The 21,505-nt window shown below is 42.2% G+C and overlaps 1 protein-coding gene across 2 annotated transcripts in view; it reads left to right on the plus strand.

Annotated features, from left to right (window-relative positions):
* Positions 1 to 1,382: 1,382 nt before the first annotated feature.
* The window catches only part of LOC129868859 (neuroligin-2-like), a 77,310-nt gene continuing 57,187 nt past the window's right edge, over positions 1,383 to 21,505 (plus strand). Inside the window, exon 1 of one of the 2 annotated variants that reach the window (XM_055943173.1) lies at positions 1,383 to 2,653. The gene's annotated coding sequence lies outside the window, so the exon portion shown is untranslated. The remainder of the gene's footprint in view (positions 2,654 to 21,505) is intronic. The other variant, XM_055943171.1, reaches the window with a different exon arrangement.

The following is a 21,505-nucleotide window of genomic DNA, read 5'->3' on the forward strand; positions in this document are numbered from 1 at the left end:
TTGATGATGTGTACGGTGATGACTACTGTCTGTGAGACCATGGCCCAGACTGAGATGAATATAGATGAACAACATTATATGTCTGAAATAAAAGGTTTGATTCAAGCCTTATGGCAGAAGTTCCGCACTATAGCACGATTGAAATGTAAAGCCAATGTTCCTGCTTTCGCAGAGACTCTGCATCCACGGTAAACAGCTCAATCTGAAATTACTTTTACGTTTCAGTCGCGCTATAGCGCTGAACTTTCGCGATGCTGATTTAATCAAGCCCAAAGTTGTTGACATACACAGGCGTGGTGGGCTAGGGGTTGATGTGTGTGTGTATGTGTGTGTGTGTGTGTGTGTGTGTGTGTGTGTATGTGTGTGTGTGTGTGTGTGTGTGTGTGTGTGTGTGTGTGTGTGTGTGTGTGTGTGTGTGTGTGTGTGTGTGTGTGTGTGTGTGTGTGTGTGTGTGTGTGTGTGTGTGTGTGTGTGTGTGTGTGTGTGTGTGTGTGTGTGTGTGACGTTTCTTAGCATTTCAACCTCGGATGTAGAAACCTGCAAGCTATCATCTACATAACCAGGCAACAAACCCATACATTTACAACTTCATATGGACAGCTGTGTATGAACAGTCGATTCACGATTGAAACTCATAGAACTGTAGCACATTATTGACCCATGTCCTAACCTAAAGAATATGATCTCCTGGTACACACACATGCATAGGACACACGGCATGCACACAAACACACACACACACACACACACAAACGCAGAGTTGCTGAGTAAAACCCCTGGGGCTGGTTTGGGCAGCTCTTCTACTTTGTTGTTGTGGTTAATCACACGGACTCACAGAGCGGATGATGCGCCTGCAGCCGCCAGCTCTCTTCTCTGTCAGTCCTCTGCTCTCCCCTTACCTGTGATGAGTGGTCACAGACCCCCCTGGGGCACCAGCACCCAACAACCCACCCCCTTTCTCATTTTAACATGACATCTGAGTTTTGCTTGCTACAGAATAACAGCACACTGAAACACCAGCCAATAATCATATCCCTTTCCTCAGCCCATTGAATACCAAGGCTATACAGTATATATTTTACTCAGACTGAGCAAGACAGGGCCCACACAAGGGAAAGGGGGATACCTAGCCAGTTGTACAACTGAATGCCTTCAACTGAAATGTGTCTTCCACATTTAACCCAACCCCTCTGAATCAGAGAGGTGCGGGGGGCTGCCTTAATCGACATCCACGCCTTCGGCGCCATAAACCTCAATTGCATACTCCTCGCGTCCTCTCTTCTCACCTCCTTCTCAAAACTTATTGGATGAGAAAGTCAGAGAAACTCCTCCTCCAATAGGTTTTGAGAAGGAGGCGAGGAGAGAGGATGTGAGGAGTCTGCAATTGAGATTCTCCCAAGGTGCCACAGAAGTGAACCTCTGGCATCATAGGCTACTCTGGCATCGCCTATACCTATAACACATTTTGTAGGACTGAATGCAACGTCACAGTAGCGTGGTTCATTGAAGTCATCGGATACTGAATACAGATGCTTTATTTCAAGATTTCCCGAGACCCGGTGCAACATAGGCTATCTACTGTATCTCAGATGGGTTATCTGTCGACGAGGGAGAAGGAAAATGTTCCTAGCGCTTTAACATTGTATGACGTCACCCAGATGCAGATCTCCATCTGAAAATATACTTTATTCAATAGAGTTAAAACTGCTCCGAGTGTGGACAAAACAACATTTATGTCAATATTATTTCACAGATACAGAGTGGCTTCGGCAGATAATAAGACATCCTTATTGTGGCAAAAATGGGAACCGCACTCAATCTGCAGTAGCTTTGAGTGAATTCGAGTGAGCGTGTGTCAGTTTTAAAAAGAGAGAAAGAGAGAAAAATGTAAAAAGAGAGAGAGAAAAAGAGAGAGAGAGCGAAAAAGAGAGAGAGAGATGAAACACACAAGCAGATCTTCTAAGGCAGCAGCCGAAGAATATTCACGAGCGAGAGGCTGCAAAATAATGAACATCGTTAGGCAACAGTCCTGTAAAAGTAATTATGATATGCCAAACGAAGCCACAACGGAACGGAAGATCCATTCATAGCTCCCCTGTGTAGCCAATATAAAACATCAACGACGAAACGCAAGTAGGCTAAGCAAAGGAGAGGTCTGAAACCCTGTTTGGGGAGTCTTTATTTGATTCATTTAAATAATTCGCTAATGTTGGCCTTCTCGCAACAGAGGGAGGCGCGGTGGAAATGTATCACCATGGAGAGACGGAGAGAAGACGAGCACCCTTTGCGTTGAGTTAGCCGCTAATGCGTTATACGCATTTGTTTTTATTATTGTTTTATTTTCTCTGCTTTCTCTTACGGTATCAAACATGTGGTGAGCTATCTGTCGACTAGAGAGAGAGAAGGGTGTTGTCAGAAAGAGGAAAGACAGAAGGAGGGGTCATTAGGTGTTTTTTGGGGGGGAAAGGGGGAGACAGACCGACACCGAGAAGGTGAATTGATGTGCGAAAGCCTGCGACACGTCACTTTCCTGAGAAATAATCATGCAAAAGAAAGAAATGGCGTAAACCATAACCCCATAAAACAAGAGAGCGAACAAGACGCATCTTCAAGGGAGACCCTCGCGTTCTCACGCTTATTGGGAATCTTTTGGGTAAGCCTATTCCTACCTTTTTGAAACATAATTGTCATGATTTCCTATAGCTTTTATGTGTGCGCAAGCATCTGGGTGATGCGGTTGCTCTATAGGTTCTTCCCATGTATCGATCCTGGCGCAATGTCACTGTTGGGAAATGAGATGTCAATTGGCAAATCTTCATGTGAATTTGTAACGTTTTCCTTCAACGGTGGGCTATATCAGTGGCCTTTGCCTGTTGATAAACTGTCGCCTCCTGACGTTTTGACTGTAACATTATGGCTGGCTATTATCCGCAGAACAACCCACGATGCCGAGTTGTCTTTCCGTCTTACCCAATAATAAAATGGAACCAAGACGGTCGGTATCAGATTTGATTTGAATCGGGACATGCCTATGAGTCGGACCGGGAGTGCTGCTGACCAACCGAGGAGCCATTTAGGGGCTTAATTGCGCCCATCGCTAGCCCCGTTGGCTACGTAGGGATTTATTTATTTTTTCACTTGATAAGATAATGGTTGTAGGCTTTGGGCTCTTAGAGTGCGCGCGTGCCAGATCCCTCCACCATAGGTTAAATAGATTGCCGTGTGTTTGATGGCATTTGTGATTTATTTTAACGTCCTGCAGCGACTTTTTTGTTTTACTTTTCCTGTTGAAAGCGATATCCCAAGTATAAATACAGTAAAGTACACACACAAAAAGGTTAAACATTTTTTGTGTTTTTTTTAATACACAACTGGTAACTTCAAGGAGTAGGGCATTCAACGAGTTGGTCTGATGGGAAGTCGTGATGTCATCGGCCCTCTTACTTGAGGAGCACCCCCCACACACACTTGTGCCATGTCATGACTTACCTGGACCTCCTATTGAGATGTACCTTTTGCAAAAAAGTAAATCAGGTGTTAAATGAGGTGAAAAGGAGACTGGAGTGCCACTTTAAAGGCCATTTTTAATATTGATCACTGTCATCAACATATGCCCTAACAGTCACACATGTAAAAACACACACCCGCACAAACACTCCCACACAGGTATGATCAGATGCACATCACAGGAGAATGCATTGTGACTATACAAGTGAATGCACACACTCTCGTCTAAGGAGAGGCACATTTATATTCATTGCTGGTTGGGCAGTACTCAGTCAATGGCAGAATTCAGCTCAGACAAGAGGACCTCTGTTCAGATGGAGGTCCTGGGTACGTTTATACTCTGGCCTTCTTAATGATAGCAGATCAGTCTCTGCCCACTGATCTGAATGATGGGCTCCTAATCAGCTAGTGCTCCTAACTACACTAATGACTCCGGGTACGTCTGCGATGTGTACATGATGTATGGATGGAGAAGGAGCCTATCAGTCCAATGATTTGGACGGTTATGAGGAAAAAGTGTGAGCTACAAGTTCGAGCCCTGGACTACGGAACTTGCGGAGCCCTCTTGAGTTGTGCTGGTTTTTAATGTACAGCCTTCTGGATCTGTCGTCTGGGGGGAAAAAGGGCATCAACATGATTGATTTACTTAAAGTGAGAACTCACAAGGGGGTTTTCCACTGACTAAAACCAACATGCTGAGTCTAAGTCTATGGCCTGTACCCTGGCCCCATGCCTGGAGCGGCACTCGCTGTGTCACAACGCTGCCATCAAATCAAACACTACATGCAAAGGAGGGTGTAGGGCTAAGGGTCTGCACTCACCTATGAGGCATACTCATTATTCACACTTTGACATGCTCACTGCACAAACATAGCATTTTCATATATAACAGATGCATTGAATCTACCATACACTTTTTGGGGGGCAGAGTAGAGAGAGTTTATCTTTACTGTAGCCTGTTGGAGTAGAGAGATTCACCTAGTAGACCTATACTGCATCATCTCTGTGTGGAGACTGGTGAAGTCTCGTGTGGCTGTCTGGAGCAGGCCAGGTCCAGGGAAGAGAAGGGGCTATAGGGATTAGGGATGTAGCCTAGCAGTGAGTTCATCATGGATGCATGCATGGGGCCTTTCCTCAGAGCGGATGAATAATGAAGGGTACGGCGATGTTCAGTTTGCACCAACCCCTGAGTATGCACTTCTTCTCTGGTGCCTGACACAACTAATGTGTGTTCTGTTTTACACGGGGCCAGCTTGTAGGCATCTACTGCAGCTGGATTAACATTTAAACCATCATCAGGGGGGGTGGAGCCTGCTTCCTTCACACTCAGATATTAACTTTAAGACAGTTGGCTCGGTTTTGTGCTTTTATTTTCATGTTCTGTTCTTTTTTAAGTTGTCGGCTTCTTGTCCTAAGTGAAACTTTATAACCATGCCATATCATATGCAACTTCTATGGCAATATGTAGTGAAATGTCAGGCAGGTAGAAATGTGTGGATGTAGACATTTTTTCCTGGTAGAATGAATAGGGTTGTTTACAGAAAACGCTGCATTTTGCAGGTGTGTGGCCAGTGCAGCCATCTTTTTCATGTCTTCACCGTGTATAACAAGGTCATTTTTAGTGCTGGTTCATTTCCCATCTAGGTGACCCTTAGTCCTCTCTCACACATTTATCAGGCTGATATCAGTACAACCCTGTCTTACGCTGACTTCCGTACAGTTCCCTCAGAGGACAGGAAATCTCAGAGTACACTTGCCTATTGCGCATACAAATGATGTCGGTACGGTCCTTTCTCACATACAGCTGATCTCAGTGCACTACTTTGGTTGACCCATTCACCACCTCAATGTACTGTAGCCAGCTGTCATTGTTTTGTTCTTCATCATTTGCTACATTCACAGGCTTCACACCAAACAGACCAGTGTAGCGTGTGAATCATCGGCTGGACTCAACACTTTTCTCAAGGCAAGATCTATATTTCAGCAGCTGCCTATGATGGTGCCAGGCTCCAAAAAGCTCTCAACATGGCCCAATGAACCGTGGTTATTTGCCCAGATGGGTGATGTGATGTGCCTAACCCCAAATCCCCAAATGTGGCCTAGTGAACCAGGCTAATGATGCCTGCCGGGTCGCAGAGCAACACTGGCTGTACTGAGAGGAGTGGCTGGTCCCCCCTGCCCTGCATCCGCTGCAGCTGCTGACTAAGGAGATTCCGTCGTTGTGTTCCATCGTGAGCTACGACTGACAGGCTATGGAGGCCTGATGGAAAGTGCTAGTGTTATTTAGAATATGAAGACTAAAGTTTGAGCTTTTACTGTATTAGAAGGAAAAGAAAATGGGGAACTGTGGTCAAACATGCCACATTTGTTGCAAGCTTGTGACCTTCCGACCAGTAATGTAGAGATGATTCAAAACAACATTGTAAATGATGGAGCGGAACTCTTCCTGGTTAAACCCTGTGTTGTCCAATTAGCTTCTAGATCAGTGGCCACCAACCTTTTCTGAGTCAAGATCACTTTCTAAGTCAAAATCCAAGCTGAGATCTACCGCTCAGACTTTAAAAAAAGTAAAAAAACGTTAACCTATGCAACATTAACCTATTAAAAACTGTTCTGTAGGAATAAGGTTTGTGCAGTAGGCCTAATACATTATCACAGCATATTGGCTATGCTTTGCCTGGCAATATTGTTCTTCTCAGACCATATTATATTTCAAAACTTGCACTAAATAGATCTGTTGTATTACTTGGGGCACAGCTGAGCATAAATTGACCTCATTTGCTTTTTTGTTTTTCTGGATTTTTCTGATGGTCAGTCTCAGTGGAGGGAGGGAGAGCGCAGCAGAGGGTCCGCCTCTTACGTTCCCGGCTCTCTCCCTTCCTCCGGTGAGACTGACCAGAGAGAGGGGACACCGTCTTCCACCTGATGGTGGAACTCGAGTCGCACTGCATTATTTCTGCCTCATGCACAAATTCATATTGTTCCTATGACCATAGAAAGTCAAATATTCCTTGATATTAAACTGGAAACAACAAGCCGGGTATAATAACAACGCAGGCTACATTTGGCTACTCATTCATTGCAGTTGTAGTGCTGGTTGGTTGGTTGTAGCGAGAGTGGAAGTAGGGAGAGGCACGTTTTATGGTTTGTAAAAGTGTTTCATCAAAACCAATGTTAACAGTGCTGAATAAAAACGTAAACATGAACTCACTCATAAAAACAGGAGTTCTTCGCTGCATTCTTTGACAGTCTCTTTCTGGTGTTGGTTTTAACAGTTCGGAAATCGCACTTAGTATCAAACTTTGCGGTGGTGTCTTGGAAGTTCCTGGCACCGTGATTTGAGCTATCTGACCGGCCAGCAATGGGCACACTTGAGTTAGCACTCGGTGCCAACAGCGCGAGACGAATTTAAAACAAATACGAGTGCAAGGGTTTATCTTTGGCTGTTCTACAGAAATGTTTGGCGATCGACTAGGACTGCCTTGAAGATAGACCGGTTGGTGACCACTGCTCTAGATACTGTCTCCAGCCTGTCCCTTTGTCAAGGCCCGGGAGCAATTATTTCCTGAGCATTCCTCTGCTACGTGTCACTATCAAGTCACATCCCAACAACATGACACAGGGCTGCTTATGTCCCATTTCTTAATTTCACATTCCAGACCTCTTATTGCATTCACCCTGTCACATTACAGGGATAATCAAGGATTATGAGAAGAGAGAATCTCTTTTTAACAGAGCTGGAAAATAGCTTCTATGTGTGTTAAAGTGTGTCAAATCTTGGTTCCCTCTGTGTTTCAGGGGCCAGGGATTAGTATGTAAGCGGCTCCTGTGGGTGTTAGGCCCTGATGTCACAGGACATAGAGCTCCTTCGCTTGAGGGGTGAACCTGAAGGGAAAACACAAGTAAACACAGAGGCATAATGGGAGGAGTTTCCGTTTGTGGAGTCAGTGGACTGCCAGTGGGTTTTTGCGGAATAAATGCACTTTCAGGTGAAAGCCCCACTATCACTTTGCTGGGGAATAGGGATTTATACCGCTGGGGGAAAAAACAGCAATGCAGTTTATTCCTGCTTTTCTGAAAACTGCCTTAAATGATTCATTTGTTTAGAAACTCAGATCCCAGCTGGACTACATTGCTGCGTCAGTTCAGGGACTAGGTTTCAGCAGCGGTGGAGGGGACAATCCAAACAAACAAACACGCGCAAACCAGATGGTAAGGAGATAGCCAAATAGACAGAGGCAGGCCCCGAGTCAGAGCAGACAGAGGTGTTGTAGTACTGGCCCTAAAGTTCATTTGTACCATTCCTTACAAAAAACAACGTGAAAAAAATATGCTTTTCGAACACGTGTGTTCAAATCCCATTTGAAATGTTCTGAGTAAGATGTGTTTTTTTTCTTCACATTTACATTTTTCACCCTTTTCCCTCATGAAAAAATAAATTCCCCGGGTGAACTTTTTTCATCACTTCCAGCTACATCTGGTCTCCCATCCAGGGACCGACCAATACCAACCCTGCTTAGCTTTGTTGCTGGAATGAATGGGCCAGAACTTGCAAATGGAAAAAAGAAAGCGAAAGCAAAGGCCAGGGTAATAACCAAAGACAGGGGAAATTGTAGGAAAGAGGGAGGCGTTCTATTTTTTTTTTTTTTTGAAAACTATTGTTTTGCATCCATATACAATTCATTTGCTCTCGCAATAGAACATTGTTTCCTTGCAATATTTTGTTTTGCTATCAATACTTTCCTATTTATGTTTTGCTTTCAATATCATTATTTTTGTTTGCAATAATATACAGTATATTAATGGAACAAAAGTAACTCACTCCCTTGAGGATTCCACTATATAATAACACTATGACTCTATTAAAGTAACTCACTTCCTAGAGGATTCCACTATATAATAACACTATGACTCTATTAAAGTAACTCACTCCCTAGAGGATTCCACTATATAATAACACTATGACTCTATTAAAGTAACTCACTCCCTAGAGGATTCCACAGTATAATAACACTATGACTCTATTAAAGTAACTCACTCCCTAGAGGATTCCACTATATAATAACACTGTGACTCTATTAAAGTAACTCACTTCCTAGAGGATTCCACAGTATAATAACACTATGACTCTATTAAAGTAACTCACTCCCTAGAGGATTCCACAGTATAATAACACTATGACTCTATTAAAGTAACTCACTCCCTAGAGGATTCCACAGTATAATAACACTATGACTCTATTAAAGTAACTCACTCCCTAGAGGATTCCACTCTAAAATAACACTATGACTCTATTAAAGTAACTCACTCCCTAGAGGATTCCACTCTAAAATAACACTATGACTCTATTAAAGTAACTCACTCCCTAGAGGATTCCACTATATAATAACACTATGACTCTATTAAAGTAACTCACTTCCTAGAGGATTCCACTATATAATAACACTATGACTCTATTAAAGTAACTCACTTCCTAGAGGATTCCACTATATAATAACACTGTGACTCTATTAAAGTAACTCACTTCCTAGAGGATTCCACTATATAATAACACTATGACTCTATTAAAGTAACTCACTCCCTAGAGGATTCCACTATATAATAACACTATGACTCTATTAAAGTAACTCACTCCCTAGAGGATTCCACAGTATAATAACACTATGACTCTATTAAAGTAACTCACTCCCTAGAGGATTCCACTATATAGTAACACTATGACTCTATTAAAGTAACTCACTTCCTAGAGGATTCCACAGTATAATAACACTATGACTCTATTAAAGTAACTCACTCCCTAGAGGATTCCACTCTAAAATAACACTATGACTCTATTAAAGTAACTCACTCCCTAGAGGATTCCACTATATAATAACACTTTGACTATTAAAGTAACTCACTCCCTAGAGGATTCCACTATATAATAACACTATGACTCTATTAAAGTAACTCACTCCCTAGAGGATTCCACAGTATAATAACACTATGACTCTATTAAAGTAACTCACTCCCTAGAGGATTCCACTCTAAAATAACACTATGACTCTATTAAAGTAACTCACTCCCTAGAGGATTCCACTATATAATAACACTTTGACTATTAAAGTAACTCACTTCCTAGAGGATTCCACTCTAAAATAACACTATGACTCTATTAAAGTAACTCACTTCCTAGAGGATTCCACTATATAATAACACTATGACTCTATTAAAGTAACTCACTCCCTAGAGGATTCCACTATATAATAACACTGTGACTCTATTAAAGTAACTCACTTCCTAGAGGATTCCACTATATAATAACACTATGACTCTATTAAAGTAACTCACTTCCTAGAGGATTCCACTATATAATAACACTATGACTCTATTAAAGTAACTCACTTCCTAGAGGATTCCACTATATAATAACACTATGACTCTATTAAATGTGTTTAAAGCTGCAATCCTTAATTGAAACATTAACAAAGGCGTCTCACTGCCACAGTTTTGGTAAAAAGCTGAGGTATGAGGCTGGACCATCCATGATATCAAAATGATATACTGTAAATTATGCTTTTTAGGCTAAACAGTGTTTGTTTACTTTTACTTTGTTTATAAACATTGTAGTTAATGTGGAGTTTAATGTGGCTATGCAGTGAAATTGCACATTAGATTTTCACTTTCACGTGAAATTGAAAGTTCATATGAAAGTTTATGTGAAAAACAGTCACATAGAAGTTTTTCACATATGAAACTGCTAATTTTATTTTTACATTTGATTGATTGTTTTTCACATGTGAACTTGCAATTCCACATGTGAAAGTGAGATTTTCACATGTTGAGTTTTCTTACATGTGAACCTGCAAATGAGATTGTTTCACATGTGGAATGGCAAATGTGTTTTTCACCTGTGAAAGTTTTTAACATGTGAAACCACAAATTTCATGTAAAACTGCAATTCACATGTGAGATTAAAAACCATGTTATTCTCCTCACATGTGAAAAGGTGGTGTGAACATGAACTCTACATTTAATACATGTAAAAATATGGTTTCACATGTGACATTTTTAAGCTCAACATTTGAAAACAGCTATTTCGCATGTCAAATTTGCATTTTCATATGTGAAAATCGTATTTTCACTTGTGAAACTGCAAATCCCTTGTGAACTGCTAATTTCACATGTGTTTTTTTTGCAAGGGTGTAGCAGTCCTCCAGACATTATTCATCACAAAGGTTGGGTTTGCCACCTGGCCACACATTTGTTTCACCTCAAGTTGAGTAACGTCCGTGTCCCCATTTATAAGTGATGTACCTAGTTTTTAACGCCAAGTGCTAGTGTACAGTGCTGTGTAATGAAACATTCTGGAATGTGCTCTGTTTTAAAGCATGCAAGGCTCCCTGAAGGTGAGCATCTGGCCTTTCAAATTATGATACATCACATAACAAGCATCTTAACTAATGCAGGATATTAACCATTTATCAAAAGGAAGCTTTGTATGTCTGCTGAGGCTGATCAAGGCTTGGTTCATTCTACAGCTCTCACATGGCCCCGTCATCAAACGCTCTATTGATATTCTACAAGTTCATTTCTAACCAAATATGTATTGCGTGTCACGTGATGATTGTAAAATTGTATATTGATTGTTTATTTTAGAGCAACACGGGGTGCCCTTGAGACAAATGATTATGATTGGTTGACCCCCGACCCGCCTCATAACTCATATCTAATCACTCCCTGTCACATCCTACTCTAAACAGTATCACATAACCATCTCCACATCATCCTATGTCACTGTCCATATTATCCTTCCTGAATACCCTGTATCACTCTACCTCCCCTATGTCATTCTACACCACCCGTTGTCTGTCCCCATCCATTTTACCTGGTTATTCCCGACATGCTCTGCATTAGTCTTCAAACCTCATTACTCCCATATCACTCTCAATATTCCTGTATCACTCCACATCCCTATGGCTCTCCATCATCCTCCAAACCACTCCATCTGGGTCCAACATCATGGGTTCCCATTTTGGTATAGTACCTACCTACTACCTAGAGCGTCTCTGCTGCTGTTCTCTCCTGCATTTATCCCCTGACTGCACAGCTGTGTGTGTGCGTGCGTGCTGCGCCGCCTGCCGCCCAGGGTTTCTTTGCACTCTTAGGCTCTTATGTAAGACGGAGGCAGGTGGTGCAGACACGGTTCACTCTGGACATGGGGAGAGAGAGAGCTGTGAATCACAGTTGGCTCTAGGGAAGCTAGCTATAGCAGCAACTGAGCCACTGAAAGGTAAAAATGGCGACATCAAAACCAAACATTTGCTGAAACCGTGACCAGACACAATAGACTGGTGGTTTTATATCATAATCAGCATAAAACCAATCTATTAGACAGTTAAAAATATATATAATCTGATTTATCTTGTGGCAATTATTACCGTTTCACATATGTATATGATTAGATCAATGTTCATACATTATGTCCCATATTGTAGTGTATATGACATATGGCTTGCACTTCTGCTCTTCTCAGCATCCTGTGTCTCAGAGGACATAGATCACGGCTCTGCTCTCATATATAAGCTATGGTGATATTTATGGTTTGAGCCCTTGTAGGTTGGCATTTATGATTCTTGCCTTGGAGGCAGCTCTGCAGAGTGGTCACTAGCTGGTACAGCCACAGTCATAAAATCTGATTTTAAAACTAACCTTAGCCTTAATCTTAACCACACTGCTAAGCCGTATGCCTAACCCTAACCTTAAAGACCAAAAAGCTCATTTTTGTTTTCGTAAATCTTTACGATATATATAATTTTGACTTTGCAGCTGGCCCAACTATCAGAAATTGCTCAGTTCTGCCTCCAGGGCAAGATTCATGACAATAACAACCTGTTGAGCCCTCTGGAAGTTCCTCGTACTGTTAGCCAAACCTGTATGGTGGACAGATATATTGATGGACAGGTGAAATTAGGTGTATGGAGATTACAAGGCCAACTAGAAATGTCCTAGAACTCTTCTTCATTTTGTCCACCAGTAACGTCATTAAAAAAATCCATTGCATGCAGCAATATGACTCCGCGTAGCCGTTTGCATATTTCATTTCGTACCCCCCCTAGAAGCAGCTGATATGAATATTGAGAAACAACTACCGCATACATAAATCGTTTGAAGGAGCTGCTGCTAAAACAAAGGAAAGCAAAAAGAGATCCCTTTTTGACATTATTGAACAACCAAATTGAAAGCATAGCGGTTAAGAGTGCTGGGCCAGTAACCGAAAGGTTGCTGGTTCGAATCCCCGAGCCAACTTGGTGAAAAGTATGTTGATGTGCCCTTGAGTGAAAAATATGTTGATATGCCCTTGAGCAAGGCGCTTGATCTTAATTGCTCCTGGTTAAGAGCGTCTGCTAAGTGAGAAGTATTCTGCGGCCTGAGAGACTCGAGAGCACCGCTGTAGGGACACATGAGGGATGCCTTCCCACTGACGAGTTTGGCAGCATGCACCTGTAGTCTTTTAGTGACAGATTGAAGAGTTTCAGACGCGCCAAATCCGGATATCAATTTAAACTTTAATTTCGCATTGTTCTGGTTCTCGGCCAAAACCGGCATAGACAATTATTCCAGCCTTTAAAAACAAACGTTCCCGACTATCAGCAATAAAATGAATACAAATATTGCATGTCTTATCTATCGGTGTAGAAGTGATACAATGCCAGCCTACCGCCAAATAGGTCAATGATTTCATTATTTTTCAATGCGCATAGTTGCACATTTTGTTGATCCTATGGTTCACCTCAAGGTGTTCTGTATCTGACATTGCTAAAAAGAGAGCCAGACATCACCAACTCTGACCAACTAAAAATAAGATCATTTGAACTCTTTGTGAACTCTAAGCTACAGACAACATAGACGGTATGGAGTAATTAAGACATCTCAAACGCCAAAAGGCATGGAACTATGATATTGTGTTTGAGTCAAGGGATAGTCAATCTCGTATCTGCTGCAATTTATCCCCTAGGCCAGTAGCACGCCTGAGTGACATGTAGCTCGGTCCTCGGGGGAAACATATCAAGCCAGACCAACCTTCCGACCCCCGATCTATATATATATGCCAAGACAACTAGCCCTAACACAGCTTATCATTCTGTCCATGTTAGGGTCGGGGTAAAGGGAGAGGATAACTTGGCTGTGAACGTGCTAATGCTAGCTAAGTCCACTTTAAGACAGGCCGTGACTCTGGGGGATGTGATTGCTGCCCCTAAAGACAGAGTGAAGAGGATGGCAACCCCATTGAAGACACATTTAGTCATTCTTGTCCCGAGAGAGAGGGAGGCAGGGTGAAAGAGAGAGTGCCTCTGTGCTTACATGTGTTTTGTGCGTGATCTCTCTGTCAAATACATACATTGCTTCTATCTTTGCAATCTATTGTTTATTAATGTTGCTAAAGCAGGTTATAACAATCCATAGCTAGTTAACTAAATTAAGTACAATATAATTTTTTTTTGACCAAGACTCAGACCTGCAAAGCTGTGAAGATAAAGAAGTTAGTAAAGCCTGAACCATTACAATGTCTTTCATGCTATAGCTCCCACTCTCCTTGCACTTTCCCCAAATTCTAAATTGGCTTTTTAAGGTGTGACAGCAGTGTTTTACAGTCTTTTTTACAAAGTCTGAAATATAATAGGACCCTCTAAGCCTCCATCTCCCTCTAGTTTCTAGTGAGAGAATGTGATTTACAAAGCTATTGAGATCCCCCAGCTGCCCCCCCTCCTCCCTCCAATGGAAACGCTCGTAGCGTAATTACTTTACAAGATGGATGGAGACCATCCAGGGCGCCCTGGACCCCCAGCTAAATCAAAGCCCTCTTTCCGTCGGGTCGAGAACCGCTCGCAAGAACGGCTCACGCGTCAGAAATGAGTGCACCTCCCATTCCCCCAGCATCTCTCACACATCCTCCTCTCGCCTCTTCTCATCTGTACATTGCCACTCCGTGCCATAGATCAGGCCCCTGCAGCACCTATGAGCGAGAGAGGGATGGCGGTAGAGAGAGAGAAGGGGGAGACTGAGATGCAGGTGTGTGCCACAGTAGAGGACACTGCACGACTCTGCCCTCTCATTCAGAGACATATGAAAAGGTTTCCATCTTTTAGAAATGAAATGCCACACTCTGAGCCTGTGTGTGTCATACACTCACATCAATGGGCCCGGCCGGCACCCGGTCCAGTCACACACATTGTTTGTCTCTGGCATGCGCAGCGGCATACTCCCAAACTCGCACATTCACATGCACATGCACACCCACACACACCCTGACGGACACATGAGAGTACACAAACAGGATTTAGTCCTTGCTCTGCTCTCCCTCCCTCCATTCCTCTCTCTGTCTCTTTCTTCCTGTTTCTGTCTCTCTCTCTTCCTCTATCTATCTGTCTCTTCCTCCCTCTCTCTCGTTCCCACCCTCTCTCCCTTCCACCCTTTCTCTCTATCTCTCTGTCTTTATTCCTCTCTCTCTGTATTCCACTCTCTCTCTATCTCTGACAATCTCTCTCTCCTGAGCCTGGCTGTAACTCCCAGCTCCCCTGCCTAGCTCCCAGGTCTTGCCCCTAGGCATGGACCAATTTGCTGGAACTTGTGTGTGTGTGTGTGTGCGTGCGTGCGTGTGTGCGTGCGTGCGTGTGTGTGTGTGTCTGTGTGTGTGTGGGGGGGGGGGGGGTTGTTTGGCAAGTGAAGGTATGCGAGGGCTGTATCTGTTTTAATCCATGATGAAGTGTAGCTGTTGCATTTGATATGGCTCAGAGTGATTACCCCTCCTTAGACCACCCCTCATCCCTTTGTTCTACAGGTACATCACTTTCCCCCATACACAGGCCACCTCCCATGTTACACCAGCCAGCATACAACCTGCAATATTCAGTCATATTCATCATCTCTCCGCTGGAATCCTTTTTTAACATGTCCACGTCGTGTTTTAAGTGATTCCATATACATTTAGAAAGATACGAGTACAGCTCAAATCTATTACAAATGTTGAATATCCTTCAATCAATTGGAACATTAAACATCACCAGTCATTAAGCAGTCATAGAAGAGCCGACATGACATTTGAACGCAGTTGACATGACTTGGCGCAGACACAATGGGTCAGCTAGATTGGGCTTTGCTGCGCTCTGTGTTATCGGGGCCACTTGGGTTCATTATTCAACCTTTCAGGCCATTCTTCTCAGTCAGGATCGCTCTTCTTAAATTAGCCGTGGCTAGAGGGGAAGCAGCTGTCAAACTGCTCACACTCCCCCAATATACACACACACACACCTAGTTTGCTGCCTCGATAAATAGTAATTAGTGTGTGGCCAGATTGTTTACACCAGTGTACCTCAGTAACACGCAGACTGGCACTCACGAATGCCAGCCAAGACATAAGCTGTGTTCGAATACCCATACTAACATACTGTATACTACATACTAATGTACTATTAGTTAATTTTTGTATACTGTAAACAAATGGTATCCTTTCAGTTGAACGTACTACCGGAATTTGATGATGTTGCTATGCAACCTCTTGCTAGCTTGTTAGCATAACAAATGACTAGCTAGACACTTCGGAGTGTTCGTAAATTCAGAGAGTTGCCAGATTGTCAGTTTGTAAATTCAGAGCGTTTCCCTCTGGTAGCGTTCAGAATGCATACTGGACACTCTGGCTGAGGAGTAGGGATTGTTCCAGGCATTCTGACCACAACCTCCCCAGCAGAGCTGGTTTTCCAGAGCGTTGGTGACTGTATCTGTGATGCTGGCAACAATTTCATTACGGGTTTTTTTGCCAACGTTTACTGACACGGGCCATATTCAACGGGTGTTGAGCGTTCGTAAATTCATCAGTTATTCTGCGCTCTGGCACACTCAGATGAGAGTGCTCTGAAATCGGAGTAGATGGGCAGAGTGATTTTATGACCATTGAGGCTGAGAACGCACGACTATACCACTTAGCTAAGATTGACCTGAATAATCAAGTCAATAAACGTTGGGTAGTTAAGTTAGCATATAGCTAATATACTGGCAAGTTCGATGAATTGCGTTATGGGCCCTAAAAGTATGGAAATAGTGTCCACTGCGTGTAGTCTTCGTATTTTGGCGAATGTAGTACGACATCCAGGACCTTTTGGCATACTAACTCTATCCATACTATGACCAATAAGCATCTACATACTCAATTTACATCACAAATAGTATGGTTAGTGCGGTTAGTATGAGTATTCGAACACAGCTCTACTGTACATACATACAAAACATAATGTAGAAATCTATAGAATTTTATCTGGGCAATAATTCTTGTGTGCGGACATGCTTCTGTGTTTTTGTGTATGTGTGTGGAGGGTAGTCAGATGAAGGGTCACTGGCTGGTATGTGTGCTACTAGCATTAAGATTAAAGACTAGTGGTCACCGTGGGCAACACATTAATTGTCCGGCCTAACAGAAGCGGAGAGCCTTTTTTTTGTCTCACCTTCCCTTCTGCCCGCTGTTTTATGTCCCTAGTCTCTTTCCCTGACTCGTTAACAACCTTCACTTCTGCTTCGTTAGAGGCCCCTTAATTTACTTTTATTTGATTATTCATAAGCTTGTTTATCTGATTGGTTCTCTCATGCTGTGACTTGTAGGAATGCATCCTGGGAGAAATAAAGACAAATAAAATCTCAAATGAACTCAACGGTCTTCTGTCTCCTTCTCACTGGCCCCTCTAGGATTCCCCTAGCCAGAAACTTTAAAAATAATAATACTATTTTGAAGACATGGTTGAACTTTGGGTTAATTAATATCATAACTTTAAGTTGGGAACTTTGTTTAGTTGTAATCTAAATTCCCCTGGCTGGAGTGAGATGGGGTTTGAGGGTGGTGGTCGGGTACTCTGTAGTGTTTGACTGAGCACTACTCAGAGTGGAGCCTCTTGGAGAGAAAGAGAGCTCACACTGAACAGAGGGATTTCTGGGATGAAGCTCCCAGCCTTCATGAAGGATGACAGCCCAGGGGTTCAGTGTGATTATGAGGTCACCCTGAAATTAACACTGGAACAAGAAATAACATGCTAAAATGATTATTTTCTCAGACAGATTAACCTTCAGTGGGATATTGCTGTCCAGAACAGATTTGCTAAAAATAGATTAAACGAAGAATCAGAAGAGATTCAGTCAGAGTGGGAGAGGAGAGGGGATATTACCCTCCACTGTATATTAACCAGGAATAGATTAACTAAGAATAACATTAGAGTTGAATTATCCAGCTTTCAGTTTTACTGTACTTTCAGTAAATCCGCTGTGTGTGTGTGTGTGTGTGTGTGTGTGTGTGTGTGTGTGTGTGTGTGTGTGTGTGTGTGTGTGTGTGTGTGTGCGTGCGTGCGTGGGCGGGTGCCATTTCTGCTCATAGAAACGGACACCTGAGTTGCTGTGTATTGAAACATAAATTTGTTCTCCCAGAGACGTTGGCATTCTGTTTTTTGGCGTTATAAACTGCTTGACATCCACAGGAGTACACTAGCACAGGAGTACAGAACAGCTTGATAGTTGAAACAGTGCATGTGTTTTTTAGCACCGGCGGCAGAGACAAAGAAGCTTATGACACGCTGTTTGTTCAAACGGCACCATTCTGCAGGGTTTTCACGGTTCACTTTGACCAGTTGTCCACTTAAACACACCCTTAAAACTGTCCTGGAGGCAGAAGGTATTACTACATCAAACGGCTTCACCTGACAAAGCCACAATGACTGTTACAGATGTAGGATCTTAATTTGAGCCAGTTTGCTACAGCAGGAAAATAATCCTGCAGCAACAGGAAATTTTTATTTTTATTTTTATTTCACATTTATTTAACCTTTCTAGGACAGGCGTTCCGCTAGCGGAACCCCTCGACAACATTCCTCTGAAAAGGCAGCGCAGGAAATTCAAAAATATTTTTCAGAAATATGTAACTTTCACACATTAACAAGTCCAATACAGCAAATGAACCCATCGTGTCCGATTTCAAAAATGCTTTACAGCAAAGCACAACATATGATTGTTAGATCACCGCCAAGTCAAAAAAAAACACAGCCATTTTTCCAGCCAAAGATAGGAGTCACAAAAAGCAGAAATAGAGATAAAATTAATCATTAACCTTTGATGATTTTCATCAGATGACACTCATTCATGTTACACAATACATATATGTTTTGTTCGATAAAGTTAATATTTATATCCAAAAACCTCAGTTTACATTGGCGCCATGTTCAGAAATGCCTCCAAAATATCCGGAGAAATTGCAGAGAGCCACGTCAAATAACATAAATACTCATCATAAACTTTGATGAAAGATACATGTTTTACATAGAATTAAAGATACACTTGTTCTTAATGCAACCGCTGTGTCAGATTTCAAAAAACTTTACGGAAAAAGCAAACCATGCAATAATCTGAGACGGCGCTCAGAAAATAAATAAAAATTCTGCCATGTTGGAGTCAACAGAAATCAGAAATTACATTATAAATATTCCCTTACCTTTGATGATCTTCATCAGAATGCACTACCAGGAATCCTAGTTCCACAATAAATTGTTGTTTTGTTCGATAATGTCCATTATTTATGTCCAAGTAGCTACTTTTGTTAGCACGTTTAGTACACATATCCAAACGCTCGTGCAGGTCCAGCCGAACGTTGGACGAAAACTTCAAAAACTTATATTACAGGTCGAAGAAACTTGTCAAACTAAGTATAGAATCAATCTTTAGGATGTTGTTATCATAAATATTCAATAACGTTCCAACCTGAGAATTCCTTTGTCTGTAGAGAAGCAATGGAACGCAGGTCGCTATCATGTGAAATGCGTGTGACCAGGACCTGGCTCTCTGCCAGACCACTGACTCAAACAGCTCCCATCTGGCTCTACATCACAGTAGAAGCCTCATTCAAGGTTCTACAGACTCTTGACATCTAGTGGAAGCCGTAGGAAGTACAAACAGATCCATATCCTACTGTGCATTCAATAGGGGCTGAGTTGAAAATCGACCAACCTCAGATATCCCACTTCCTGGTTGGATTTTTCTCAGGTTTTTGCCTGCCATATGAGTTCTGTTATACTCACAGACATCATTCAAACAGTTTTAGAAACTTCAGAGTGTTTTCTATCCAATAGTAATAATACTATGCATATATCAGCATCTGGGACAGAGTAGGTGTCAGTTCACTCTGGGCACGCTATTCATCCAAAAGTGAAAATGCTGCCCCCTATCCCCAAAAAGTTTTAACCAGGTAGGCTAGTTGAGAACAAGTTCTCATTTACAACTGCAACCTGGCCAAGATAAAGCAAAGCAGTTCGACACATACAACACAGAGTTACACATGGAATAAACAAACATACAGTCAATTATTACATACATGTGGATTATATTTCATGGATATTTTTCATAGGGGTTGATACGTTTCACATTAGGGCAAATCAAGTCTGACATTTTAAAGGTGAAGTTACAACCTTTAGAAGCCTTTTTAAACCTTGAATACACTACAAGTTTGCATTTCCTGCTGTGGATGAAAAATCTCATCAACAAAAGAGTGATCAAATTAAGATCCTACATTTGTAGGCCTTTTACACAACCCTACACACTTCTGCTGGTGCTGGTACTATCTGACCCTATTTCAACACATATTGTAGGCCAATGTGGTGGAACTGAACAATATGTCAATGGTTAAATCATTTTTTGGCTGGTTTCATTGCTTCCCCTTGCCATTCCTTAGAGATATAGCTAGTGTTGTCTTTCTCATTGTGTGAGCTGATAATGGAATAATTAGAGATTTGTGCACTAGCCCCTCCCCCTGCAGTCAATACTCCACATCTTGTGTGAGAGTGTGTATGTATCTGTAGCTCGTACACACTCAGGGAGCTGGACAGGCAGTGGGGAGGAAGTCTGTCAGACTGCAGGCCCTGTAGAATGTGACCCTAACCCACGCTAAGCTAATCAATAAGGGCCCACTTGTGGGATTCCTCCCCGTGAGCTAAACGCTAATGCTAGCACTCTGTTGGGCCAGAACACACAACACCTCCCTGACTGAGAGACATCTGCATACACACACATATACTGCATCACGAAGAGAGAAATATTATCTGTGAGTGATTTATGAGCTGACCTTATCATGCTGATATATAAATAAACCTGTCTCTCAGAGACTCGGCTGTATTTTCGGCTGAAGTTAAGGCGGCGCTAGTTTCAAACGCATGCTCTTTTGCAATTTCGACTTGCACTTCTCTGGCACTCCGCTATTTTCCAACCCTGGCGCCTTATTATTAGAGCTTGCTTGCGCTGAGGTGGGAGTAGTGGAAATAACTGAGGTGTATTCTTACCAACGTGCCCCAATGTTCAAGCAGCGCTAATAGCTAAATGTCTCCAAATGAATTCAGAGTTCATTTTGATGTTTCTGGTGGGTGTTAGGGTGCCTTTTGCTCATGGAATGAGCGATGTGATTTCTAATATCATGCTTCTGACCATATCCTATTTTAACTAACAGATTGATTGTTTTTCATTTATTTTGATGAAAAAACTAAGTTATTAGAATGATTCACCGTCCATGAGTTTGTTGAGAACGTGGCTCGAATGCGATACAATTTTGTCTGCTATTTCTGTAGAAGTCCAAATACGGTCTCTAAGATGGTTCCATGATGTTTATAAAGCATTACATTTGGGAGCAGTGTCACGGTGAGTGGACATTCCCCATTCTCTTCATACTGGATCTTTGTCCAGCTCCTGTGAAAAGTTTGGGTGCGTGTAAAACCCTCCATAGTCTTCAGTTTCCTTGTCTATAGGCCTATAATACGCCCACGGGGAGCAATTATGCTGCTTGTAACTGTTTAGACAGCCTATTTAAAACATATTGTTGTTTTTCATTATATACTGTCTTTTTGGGCCTTATCAATAGCCTAGTGAATTTAACTATGCTTGGCATGCCTATGTCCAGACTGCAATTTACAGTGTGTGTGTGTGTGTCTGTGTGTGTGTGTGTGTG

Source organism: Salvelinus fontinalis, chromosome 13, assembly GCF_029448725.1.
Source record: "Salvelinus fontinalis isolate EN_2023a chromosome 13, ASM2944872v1, whole genome shotgun sequence".
Classification (NCBI taxonomy): Eukaryota; Metazoa; Chordata; class Actinopteri; order Salmoniformes; family Salmonidae; genus Salvelinus; species Salvelinus fontinalis.